The 12,068-nt window shown below is 37.7% G+C and overlaps 1 protein-coding gene across 5 annotated transcripts in view; it reads left to right on the top strand.

The window, feature by feature from the left end:
• The first annotated feature begins 674 nt into the window (after positions 1-674).
• The window catches only part of LDAH (lipid droplet associated hydrolase), a 153,689-nt gene continuing 142,295 nt past the window's right edge, over positions 675-12,068 (top strand). For 4 of the 5 annotated variants that reach the window (XR_002735256.1, XM_023230016.1, XM_023230019.1 and 1 more), the window contains exon 1: positions 675-768. The gene's annotated coding sequence lies outside the window, so the exon portion shown is untranslated. Of the gene's footprint in view, positions 774-12,068 lie in introns of all 5 variants that reach the window. The other variant, XM_023230017.1, reaches the window with a different exon arrangement.

Genomic DNA, 12,068 nt, shown 5'->3' on the forward strand with positions numbered 1-12,068 from the left:
GGGCAATTGTTAAAGGCATTTTGTTCTTTACCAGCTGCTTCACCCATTATCTTTATGTTCCTGGAATTTGTGATACATGGAAGAAAGCATAGCCAGTCAATAGCTTAAGTTTTTAAAATATAAATTCTTGGTAAACAAGTTAAGATCTGCCTCCTCTCCTTTCCTTAAAAACCTACTCTGACTGCTTGCTAATTGGAGTGTATATTCAAGGCAACTTGAATCTAAGCTCCTGAGTGGCCATTCTCAAGCACTGAGCCCAAATCAACTCTATACTTAATATTATTTTCTGAATTTTCTTAAATTTGGCAACACCTTAATTAAAAAATACTTTATTGATCATGCTTATGAACATGATCAAATGAGAATCAACTTTGCTGTGTATGTGGGGAAGATATGCAACTAGTAATGAAGAAAGAGGGAAATGGGAAGAGGGAGAAAAGAGGGGCAGACATGGAACAAATGAGAGAGAAGGAAAGGGAAGCCCTAAGTATATCAAGGATGACAGAAAATAAAAGGCGGATAAAATTCAAAAGAAAAAGAAAGGAAAACCCCAACACCCTCCAAGAGGTCTCTCTGAATCTGGACCACCGGCTCCAAGCCACAAACAGAAATCTCCCAGACAGCTTGTGCGCCGCGCGTCCCGCTGACATCGGCTTCCAGGATTGACTCGCGGCGCGGTACTGTGACGTCACCGGAAGGGAGCACTTCCGGTCTTGTGCCGCCTTCCCAGGACCATCAGAGAGAGCCGGCCGCCTTCCAGGCGGACAGGTGAGGTAAAGCTTCCCGAGCTCAGGGTTACTGCCCAAAGGAAGGACGGGTGGGCAGGCACGCGGGATCTGTCGCCTGTTCTCTGTGGTTCCTCGCAGAGCCCCTGTTGCCCTGGGCCAGATGGCCCGTAGCAGCGAAAATAATACTGTTCCTACAGCTCGCTAGTTAGGAGCCACTTGGCCTGGGAGTCCCTTGAGCTGCAGGCCGGGCAGTCGCTCACCCGAGCGCGGGAATGCAGCATTTGAACCCCTAAGTGCAGCCCACCTGTGAGGGAATCTTACGGCTCCCCCGTGGAGGAGTAGAGGCCAAAAGGTTGGGCAACCGGCCGGGAAGAAGTGGCTAGGAGGGGTCAAACTCTGGGCCGTGAGTGTTCTTTGTCCCCAGCGTTTAGTGCTCAGGCCGCCTTTTATTCACGGTAAAGACCTTTACCGTAAACTCTCACCCTTGGGTCTTAGTTTGATTTTCTTCCCTACGCAAGACAGGATGCAGATTGGAGCACTTTATTCCTTGATTAATTAATTCGTGCCTTCCCTCGCAAGTAGTTATCGGACAACTGCTTTGAACCTGTGTACCAAACACAAGACGCTGATAGTCCTGGCCGGGCGCGATGGCTCTCACGCCTGTAATCCCAGCACTTGGGGACCCCGAGGCAGGCGGATCACGAGGTCAGGAGATCGAGACCATCCTGGCTAACACGGTGAAACCCCATCTCTACTAAAAAAAAAAAAAATAGCCGGGCGTGGTGGCGGGCGCCTGTAGTCCCAGCTACTAGGGAGGCTGAGGCAGGAGAATGGCATGAACCCGGGAGGTGGAGCTTGCAGTGAGCCGAGATCGCGCCACTGCACTCTAGCCTGGGCCACAGAGTGAGACTGTCTCAAAAAAAAAAAAAGAGTTGATAGTCCTTTAGTTGAAAGAACAAATCTGTTTGGAGAAAGAGATACAACCAAAAGAAACCCAGAAGATTTAGAAGCATCTCCAGAATGTTTATTCTCAAAAGCTGTTTTTTAATTAAACTTCTTTCTGAAACTATAAGTAGGAGTGTCTCTGTTGTGTGTTTTCCCATTTTTCCACCTAAAGGTGAAAGGCTTGGAAACCTGCTAAGGCCCCTCTTTCCATCATGTAGCATTCTAGGGCACAATCAAGGCAACACAATGGTGCCCATCTAAAATTTTGCATTTTAATATTTTGCTTTTTGATAACTTAATGCCTTCAGACTGGAGGACTTTTTCTTTGTTAAAATGTTGCTCTGCTTTCAGCATTTTCTCCCTTGTAGTATTACCATGATATATTTAAGATTAAGCACTTAATTCTGAAGTCGCTTTAAGTATACTTCAACCAAAGGGAAATTAGTATATTATTTCTAATGAGTGTATTTAATATAGGTAAGTAGTTTGTACACTTATGAAATTCTTGGCATTAATTGATGTCCAGAAGCTGAAAGCTGCTCTCTGGCACATTTAAAAAGTGTGTGTGTGTGATTACAAGAAAGTTTGATGTCATAGTTGCCACCTTAGACATAGCAAAGGAGTTGTGCAAAACAAATTGCCTTTTTCCATTAAAGATAATTCAGCAAGTTCATCTTGAGTGTAATGTGTGCTTTAGTTTTTAATATGTCCTCAGCAGTAGTCATGGATTTTATCTTCATTTAAGCTTGATTTTCTGGCCCACTTGCACAGATTTAAGAAGATTCTCACTGGGGTTAGTGTGCAGTCATTCAGATAGCAAATATAGCAAAAGTAGGTGAAATGTAAAAGTCATTAAAAAAAGAATTGTGAAATTGCTCATGTCGCAACCACATCAAGCAGGAGCAAAGACAACTACACAGAATCTTGGTATAACATATAGTCGTTACCACTTGGACTTTCTCCTACAATATTTTGCAGTTTGTTTTTTGGATTCTTTAGTGTTATATAATATTTCAAAGCTATATGTGACTGGGAAATATTGGAATAGGTATCAGAGGACTGTAGAATTTATTTTACCATTTAAATGCTTATGTCCTTGAACAAAAAATGTAAACATCTTTGACCTTTAATTTCTTGTTCTATTAATTGCCTGCTTTTTATGTCTCCTTAAGGTCTGATGAGAAAGGAAGAGAATATAATTTGCAAATGAAAAGAAGTTTAAAAAAAAAGTGGTTTATTGCAAGGGGCTAGGTGGTGATCAAGTCAGGATATAGAAAACAATTATTTGTTCTTACATGTTATTCTGGAGAAAGATGAGATGGATACCCATAGTTACAGCAGACTGTAAAAAAAATTCTGTTTATGCATCATCTGTTTATATGTTGACTTTCACCTGTATGTTTTCAAGTTTATATAGGGCTATGTGCTAAGATCCCAATTTTCCCCTTTCATACCACTTATTATACCAATTGCAATTAAATACATGTATAATTATTAGTAACTTTTTTAAAAACCTTTTTGTTTTGAGATAATTACATAGTCACAGGAAGTTGCAAAAAACTTTACGGGGGGGGGGGGAGGGGGGGGAAGTCCCTGTGTACCCTTAAGCCTGCCTCCCTAGATGGTAACATCTTGGATAACTGTGGCACAATGTTAAAACTGGGAAATTGGCATTGATACAATTCACAGAGTGTATTTCCATTTCACCAACTTTATAAGGACTCATTTGTGTGTGTACACCAGTCTGTGTGTAGCTTCTTATAACTACCATAATCAAGATAAAGAATTATTCCATCACCACAAGGCCCCCTGATGCTGCCTCCTTATAGTCAAACTATCTTGTCCCAGCTCCATCCCTAACCTGTGACAACCACTGCTCTATCTCTATAATTTTGTTATTTCAAAGATATTGTGTAGATGGACTCATACCATATGTAACTTTTTGAGATCCATCCAAATGTGTGTATCATGCATTCCTTTATTGCTGAGTAGTAGTCCATGGGATGGCTATGCTGCAGTTTGTTTAACCATTCATTCATTGAAGGACATTTGGGTCACGCTATTATAAATAGAGCTTCTATGAACTTTTTGTGTGAAGGTTTTTGAGTGAACATACATTTTTCCCCTTCTGGGATAAATGCCCAAGAGTACAATTACTAAAGCGTATCGTAAGTGTATGTTTAGTGAATTCATACTTCTTTAGCTTGTTGATGTGAATTACATTGATTTTAAAATGTTGAACATAACTGGTATAAATCTCACTTGGTTATAGTATATAATTGTATATTTCCATATTCTATTTGCTAATATTTTGTTAAGGTATAGGTAGAGAGGTATGAGAGGTTAAGGTGTAGGTACGAGAGATGTGTTGTAGTTTTTTGCTTGTTTGTTTTGTACTGCCTTTGCCAGTCTTTGATAGAGTAATAGTATTCTACATGGTTTTTAGTGATAACTCTTGTTTCATTATTGCTGCTGTATTAGTAATTTGTGTAGTTTTATCTTTTTCAGTGGTGATTTGCTGATTACAGTGACCTTTTTCAGAGAACTAGCTCTTTATTTCATCTTTGTCTATTTTTCTATTTTTAATGTCATTGATTTCTGCTCTTACTTTTATTATTTTCTTCCTTCTCACTTTAGGATTATTTTGCTTCTCCTTGTCTAGTGCTGTGATTATTAGTTTAAGATCTTTCTTTGTTTTTAATGTAAGCATTTATTGCTCTAATTTCCCTCTTGGCATTGCTTTAGTTGTATCTCACAAATTTTGCTGTCTTGTATTTTCATTTCCATTCAGTTCTATATATTTTAAATTTTTCCTTAGAAGTTTGCTTGACCCATGAAAATATTTGGGAGTGTCGTTTAGTTTCCAAGTTTTTGGTGATTTACCCATTGTTTTTCTGTTGTTGATTTCTAGTTTTTTCCACAATGATCAGAAAACATAAGCTGTGTAATTTTTAATTTTTAAGTTTGTTTTATGACTGAGGGTATGGTGTATCTTGGTGGATGTTCCATGTGTGCTTGAAAAGCATGTGTATTCTGCTATTGTTGGTTGCAGTGTTCTATACATGTCAGTTATGTCCTGTTCATTGATGGTGTTGTTCTGTTCTTCTGTGTCTTCCTGATTGTCTAATAGTTATTTTTGTTGCTGAAGATCCCAACTATAATTACAAATGTCTCTGTTTTTCCTTTTAGCTCTGTTGGTTTTGGCTTCATGTATTTTAAATATCTGTTGTTTGGTGCATATACATTTAAGATGTTTTCTTGATGAATTAATCATTGTATCTTTGTACAGTAATTTTCTTTGCTCTGGAGTCTACTTTATCTGATGGTAGTGTAGCCATTACTACTTAAAAAAGAGTAGTTAGCATGGCATATCTTTTCCATACTTCTATTTTCAACCTACCAATGTCATTATGTTTTAGTGAATTTCTTGTAGACACTATATGCTTGGGTCCTTTAAAAAAAAGGAAACTACTCTGCCAAACTCTGTCTTTTAGCTAGTATAGTTATATCATTTACACTTAAAAGTAATTGATATGGTAGGGCTTAAGCCAGGCATTTTGTTACTTGTTTTCTGTTTATTTCCTGTTTTTCATATTTGTTCCTCTTCTCTTTCTGTAGGTTTCTTGAATATTTTCAGAATTCTATTTGACGTGTTTATAGTGTTTTTGAGTATCTGGCTAAGTTAACCTTTTTTATTGTGCTTTAGGTATAACAATAGATGTAACAACTTATCACAAGGGATAATTTTATTGCCTTTTGCCGGTTGAAGTGTAGAGACCTTACTTCCATAAAGGTCCTTTTTCCTTTTCCCTTTTTAAAATATGTTTTTTTTTTTTTTTTTTTTTTTTTTGAGATGGAGTCTCGCTCTGTCACCCAGGCTGGAGTGCGGTGGCGCGATCTCCACTCACTGCAAGCTCTGCCTCCCAGGTTCACGCCATTCTCCTGCCTCAGCCTCCTGTGTAGCTGGGACTACAGGCGCCTGCCACCACGCCTGGCTAATTTTTGTATTTTTAGTAGAGATGGGGTTTCACCGTGTTAGTCAGGATGATCTCGATCTCCTGACCTCGTGATCCGCCCGTCTCAGCCTCCCAAAGTGCTGGGATTACAGGCGCGAGCCACCGCGCCTGGCCCCCTTTTTAAAATTTAATAGTTGTATTTTCTCTATACACCTTGAACACCACATCAAATGTTGTTATAACATTTACTTCAACTATCAAATATGATTTAAGAAACTCATGAGATGAAGAATAGTTCATTTTATATTTACCATGACTATTACCCATTCCAGTGTTCTTCCTTTACTCAAATTAAACCTTATTGATACATCATTTCCTTTTTGTTTGAGGAACTTCTTTTAGAACTTCCTAAAGATATGTCTGTTAGTGACAAATTAGTTTCCATCATCTGAGAATGTTGTTCCCCTTTGTTCCTGAAGGGTGGTTTTCACCTATATGGAATTTGGCCTTGACAGTTCTTTTACTTTAATATTTGAAAAATGTGTCATTTCTTTCTGTCTTCCATGATTTCTGATGAGAAATCTGATGGCATTCAAATTATTGTTCCCCTTAAAGGTAATGTGCCATTTCTCTCTGGCTGCTTTGGAGATTTTTTTCTTTGTTTTTAGTTCTCTAAACTTTGACTTATGATGTATCTTGTATTTTTATTTTTTCCTACTTAAGGTTTTCTCAGCTTGTTGACTCTGTAGATTTATGTCTTTTGTCAAATTGAGAAGTTTTCAGCTATTATATCTTTAATTATTTTTTTCAGCACCATACTTTCTTTTCTTCCTCTGAAACTGTGATTGGATGAATGTTAGGTCATTTGTTATTGTCCTACAAGTCCCTGATGCCCTTCTTGTTTCTTTGTCTGTTTTTCTCTGATCAGACTGAGTAAATTCTATTGATCTGTTTTCAAGTTCACTGATCCTGTTCTCTGTCAATTCCACTCTACTATTGAGCCCATCCAGGAAGTTTTTAATTTTAATTAGTATTTTTTCAATTTTATAATTATTTTTGATTCTTTTTAAAACATTTCATCTTTCAAGGAGAGCTACTTTCAATATACATGGAATTTCTTGGAAAAACTAGTAACAGTTTTAGGTTATTTGTATATATGAACTAATGTTACTCAAGATTTTAAACCTTCTTTGCAAAGTTAACTCTGTAATTAGCAGATGAAGCATGAACGTATATAATTTTTTTTCTCTCTATCTCAGGTAATTCCTTGTTAGAGGCCGTAATAAAAGGGAAATGGGGAAGGAAATAAAGAAGAGAATTTAGGCATTGGCAAATTGAAAATCGTCTGTAGTATCTTGCTGACAGGTAAAGTAGGAATTTTGAAACTCTAGAGAAAAGGAACCAGGAATGAAGATGGAGTGAAACATTTATATTTACTTCATTAAAACTTTTAAAGTTGTCATATAGTTTCAGATTTAAAAAGCTCTTTCTTCCAGCCTAGGCAACATGGTGAAACCCCTTCTCTACCAAAAATACAAACAGTTAGCCAGGCATGGTGGTGTGTGCCTGTAGTCTCAGCTACTTGTCGGGTGGAGGCCAGAGTATCGCTTCAGCCCAGAAGGTTGAGGCTGCAGTGAGCCAAGATTGTGCCCCTGTATTCCAGCCTGGGTGACAAAGTGAGATCCTATCTCAAAATAAATAATAAAAATAAATAAAAAAACAAAAAGTTCTTTCTCCTTTCCTTCTTTTCCCTTGAAGAATACTGAAGATTTTACATAGTTGACAAATGAGGTAAATCTAAGAAAAAACAAAAATTAAGTAGAATGGGTAACTTTCCGTGACCATACTTGAGATTTAGGTTATATTGACTGCTGAGGTTTATCAGTTTGATTCCTATCCCTACGATATAATTAAAAATAAACCATAGACCACCCCCCCATTGTCAGGCTCACTGACAGTATAACATTGTGATTAAAAAGCTCTTTCTCAGTAAGTATGAAAAGTTAATGCATGAAAAAGAATATATGTTAATTTAGTGGGGAAAAAGATGGTTTCTGCATTATAGTGGTATTAGCACAAGTAGCTTTCCATCTGAAAGAAAATAAAATTGGATCCTTATATAGTGGATTAAAGGTTTAGAAGTAGAGATTAATAAAAATTAAACATCTGGGAAACAGTATGTAAAATATGGAAGCCCAGAAAAGCATTAGCATCTGCATTATACAAAGTTTTCTTACAGACTGATAAGAAAAAGATAAATAACTCACTTGGAACCTAGGCAAATGATGTGAAGAGACAATTTACGGAAAAGATAGTCTAAAAAGCTAACAAACATGAGAAAATGCTTAAACACGCTTGTCAGTAAAATGCAAATTAAAGAATAAGGTATTTTATATCCAAAGACTGTAAGACTTACAAACAGTGGTATCACTTAGTGATGACAGGGTTGTAGAGGGAAAGATAACTTTCTACATCACTAAAAGAATTACATTCTTTTTTTGATAATAATCTGGCAACATCTATTAAAATTCAAACAGCAATTTCACACTTGGCAATCTGGCCTGTAAAAACAAAGGCGCTGGTAGATATGAATATATGTAAGAACACAGGTATTTAAGGGTACTTATTGCAGCATTGTTCTGAAAAAACTGGGAACTAATTGAGTGCTTGGCAACAGGGAGACGGTCATATAAATTGTGGTATATCCACATTATGGAACCATTAAAAATGAATTACTTATATAAACTCTGACTTGGCAGGATATCCATATGTTATTAAATATGAAAGCAAAATGCATAGAAGTGTATATAATATGCTACTATTTGTCAAACACTGGCAACTCATTCATGAAAAAAATGCATAAATGCTTAACATGTATTTGTGTATAATTATAGAAGAATATGGAAGACTATACTAAGTAACATGGGTTTGGGAGAGACATGGATAGTAAGGAGGAGAGGTAGAATGGAGGCATGATGCAAAAGGTTAAAAATTGTTTAGAAAAATCACAGCATGCATTGTATCTCATTTATCCATATAAGTGAAATTATATATATGCATATAAGTAAAATTTTAAAAATAACATGAGCTCTGGATCTTTCAGACATTTATGGGTTCAAATTCTGACTCTGCCATTTTACAGCTTACTAGCTGTGTGACTTAGGCAAATTGCTTAATGTCTTTCAATCAATTTTCTCACATATTTTCTTGGGGTGGGAGGATGAAATAATAGTACCCATCTCATAGGGTCGTCATCAGGATTAAATTTAGATAGCATCTGTGAAGTGCTTAGCACAGTACCTGGCTTACAGAAAGCACTCTCAGTTATTCTTACTGTTGCCTTGGTTCTTACGCTCTTGGACATTTGTTAATATCTATTTTTAAAACTTTGTCACCATCCTGCAACTTTCTTGAAACACTCCTCACTGGCTTAATTACTTTACATGTCTTAGTTAATGCCTATTTCTAGTTGTTCCTTTTTTATTTTGTTGATGTCTTTTTTCCTTACCTATGGATATTGCTCCCAAAATATAGCAGGAGTTGCCAAAGAAGCTTTTGAATTAGGGTGACTGGGAGAATAGTGGTTCTATATATGGCAGCAGAGAAGTCATGATGTAGGGTTTATAGGGTTGACTTAAAACAAGATGATTTTGACATTTGCCATTTTTTATGCATCAATGAGGCATCCAGATAAAAATGTTCAATAGCTGGAAAAACTTGACAGGAACTTAAGGAGTAGATATAAAGGGTTCTCCCACATGGCTAATTCTCGAAGTGGATGTAATCTCAAAGGGAGAGCATATAGAGAAGTGAACCCAGGGCAGAAACTTTGGGAACAGCGAATAGGGGAGGAAAAGGTTCTCAATGAGGACTGGGAGGTGGCATAGAAGCCAAGATAGAGAAGTTCTTTAAGAAGCAGCTGGAGAAACTGTATGTCTACTTTGTTCTCTCTTGAGCTTTAGTTCTGTGGCTCACATTGTCTTCTGGCCTTGTTCCTTATTTTCTTGAAACTTAAACTACATTTGTAACTAATCCCAGCTTCCTGTCTTCCCACTGATTTCCCTTCTTTTATGTTTCCCCTATATGTATGTGAGTAACGCTTTCATTCCTCTCATCTTTGGCATCAAAATCTGTCATCCCTGCCCCTTTCCCATCCCTGGTTCTCCATATCATTACCAAGACTTTAGACTCCCATTCGCTCCTTTTTCATTCCCACTCTTGCCTACATTTGATCGATTATTATCAAAACAATCTAAAGAAGATTATTTTGAAAGCTTCCAAACTCTAGTGTAATCTTCTGTTTTTTCTGTCTTTCATAGTCCTCTTAAAAAAAACTAGTTTAATCCAGTCCCTCTCCCTTTTAAATCCACCAGATTCTCTTTCCTACAACATTTTCCCAAACTGTTCTGAGGAAGGAGATGAGGTATTAATGAGAGAGATTAGTAGGATCACTATTAATGAAATATAGTCAAATCAGATTTTAGAAGGTGGTATACCTTTTTGGCACCAGGGACCCATTTTGTGGAAGACAGTTTTTCCACAAATGGTGGGGAGTGAGGGTGATGGTTTTGGGATGAAATTGTTCCATCTCAGATCATCGGGCATTAGATTCTTATAAGGAGCACACAACCTAGATCCTTTGCATGCACAGTTCACAATAGGGTTTGTGTTCCTGTGAGAATTTAATGCCTCCATTGATCTAACATGAGGCGGAGCTCAGGCAGTAATGCTTGCTTGCCGCTTATCTCCTGCTATGTGGCCCGGTTCCTAACCAGTTCCAGTACGTGGCCTGGGAGTTGTGGAACCCTGTTGTATACTATGTCCCCAACTTCAACGTTCACAGTTCCTATCGGTGTGCTTTGAAAAAGTTCCTCAGAAGTAAAGCTTACGTGCCTTTGTGTTTAACTTAACTTTCCAGATTGTGTTTTCCAAAGATGGCCACAATAGTAACTCCCATACCACATGTTCTTTTTACAATATGACTTTGACACTTCTTCTACTGACCCCTCGCAGTAGAAATGTCAAGGTCATATTGTACAAAGAACATGCTGTCTTTGAATATTGATGGGCTTCTGTCTAACATGGAAGTGATGCTGTGTGACTTTTGAGGGTAGGTCATAAAAGGTGATACAACTTCAATCTGGTACTCTTGAGACATTTGCTCTTGGAACCCAGCCACCATTTTCTGAAGAAGCCTAAAGCAGCCCATATTGGCAGGCCAAATGGAGAAGGCACATGCAGGTGTTCCAGGCCAACAGCCTATGTGACAATAGCATCAGTCACCAGGCATATGAATAAAGATACTTCCAGATGACTCCTGCCCCCAGTGATCAGGTCACACCCAGTTGTTGAGTTTTCTCAACTAAGGCCCCAGACTTTGGATCAGAGATAGGCTATCTTTGTTGTGCCCTTTCTGATTTCCTGACCCACAGAATCCGTAAGCATAGTAAATGGTTGTCTTAAGCCACTAAGTTTTAGAGTAATATTTTAAGTAGCGAGAGTAACTGGAACACCCAATGTTTCCTGAGAATAGTTTATTTTCTTAAGTATGGTAACTAATAGCTGTGATACATGTTCCTTGGAAAAACTGTTTGTGGAATTACTGGTTTTCTAATTTTTTAGCTTGCCATTCAAGGCCTTCATAGTGAACAGTAGGACAGCTTCAGTATTGGCCTGTGCATTTCCAGCAAATCGGTCTCCTCCCTGAATGGTATTTTATTTATAGTTTCTGTCTCAGTATTCTTTTACTCTTCTAGAAAGCCCTTATGTTTAGTTGCTATCTGATAGTCTCTTTTGTGAAGTGCCTGTTCAAATATTTTGCCCATTTTTCTATTGAGTTGTCTCTTACTGATTTGTAGAAGTTCTTTGTAAATTCTGGATATGTGCATGTTGGGAGAAAAATCTATATTTTATATCCTATGTGTATATATATGTTTCCCAACAACAGGCTCGTATTCAGAATGCTATACATATGTGTATATATGTGTGTGTGTATATGTATAGTGTTCTCCCACTCTGTGACTTGCCTTCTGACTCTCTTAATAGTGTCTTTTGCTAAATACAAGTTCTTAATTCTAGTGGAGGATGGAATTTGAAAGTATTTTCCTTTTTTTTTTTTTTCTTTTTCTTTTAGATGAAGTCTTAAGTCTTACTCTGCTACCAGGCTGGAGTGCAGTGACGCGATCTTGGCTCACTGCAACCTCCAACTCCCTGGTTCAAGTAATTCTTCTGCCTCAGCTTCCTGAGTAGCTGGGATTACAGGCACGTGCCACCAAGCCCAGCTAATTTTTTTGTTGTTGTTGTGTTTTTAGTAGAGATGGGGTTTCATGGTATTGGCTAGGATGATCTCCATCTCCTGATCTTGTAATCCACCCTCCTCAGCCTCCTAAAGTGCTGAGATTACAGGTGTGAGCCACCACGCCTGGCAGTCTTTTCCTTT

The sequence above is a fragment of the Piliocolobus tephrosceles genome, chromosome 15, assembly GCF_002776525.5.
Source record: "Piliocolobus tephrosceles isolate RC106 chromosome 15, ASM277652v3, whole genome shotgun sequence".
Classification (NCBI taxonomy): Eukaryota; Metazoa; Chordata; class Mammalia; order Primates; family Cercopithecidae; genus Piliocolobus; species Piliocolobus tephrosceles.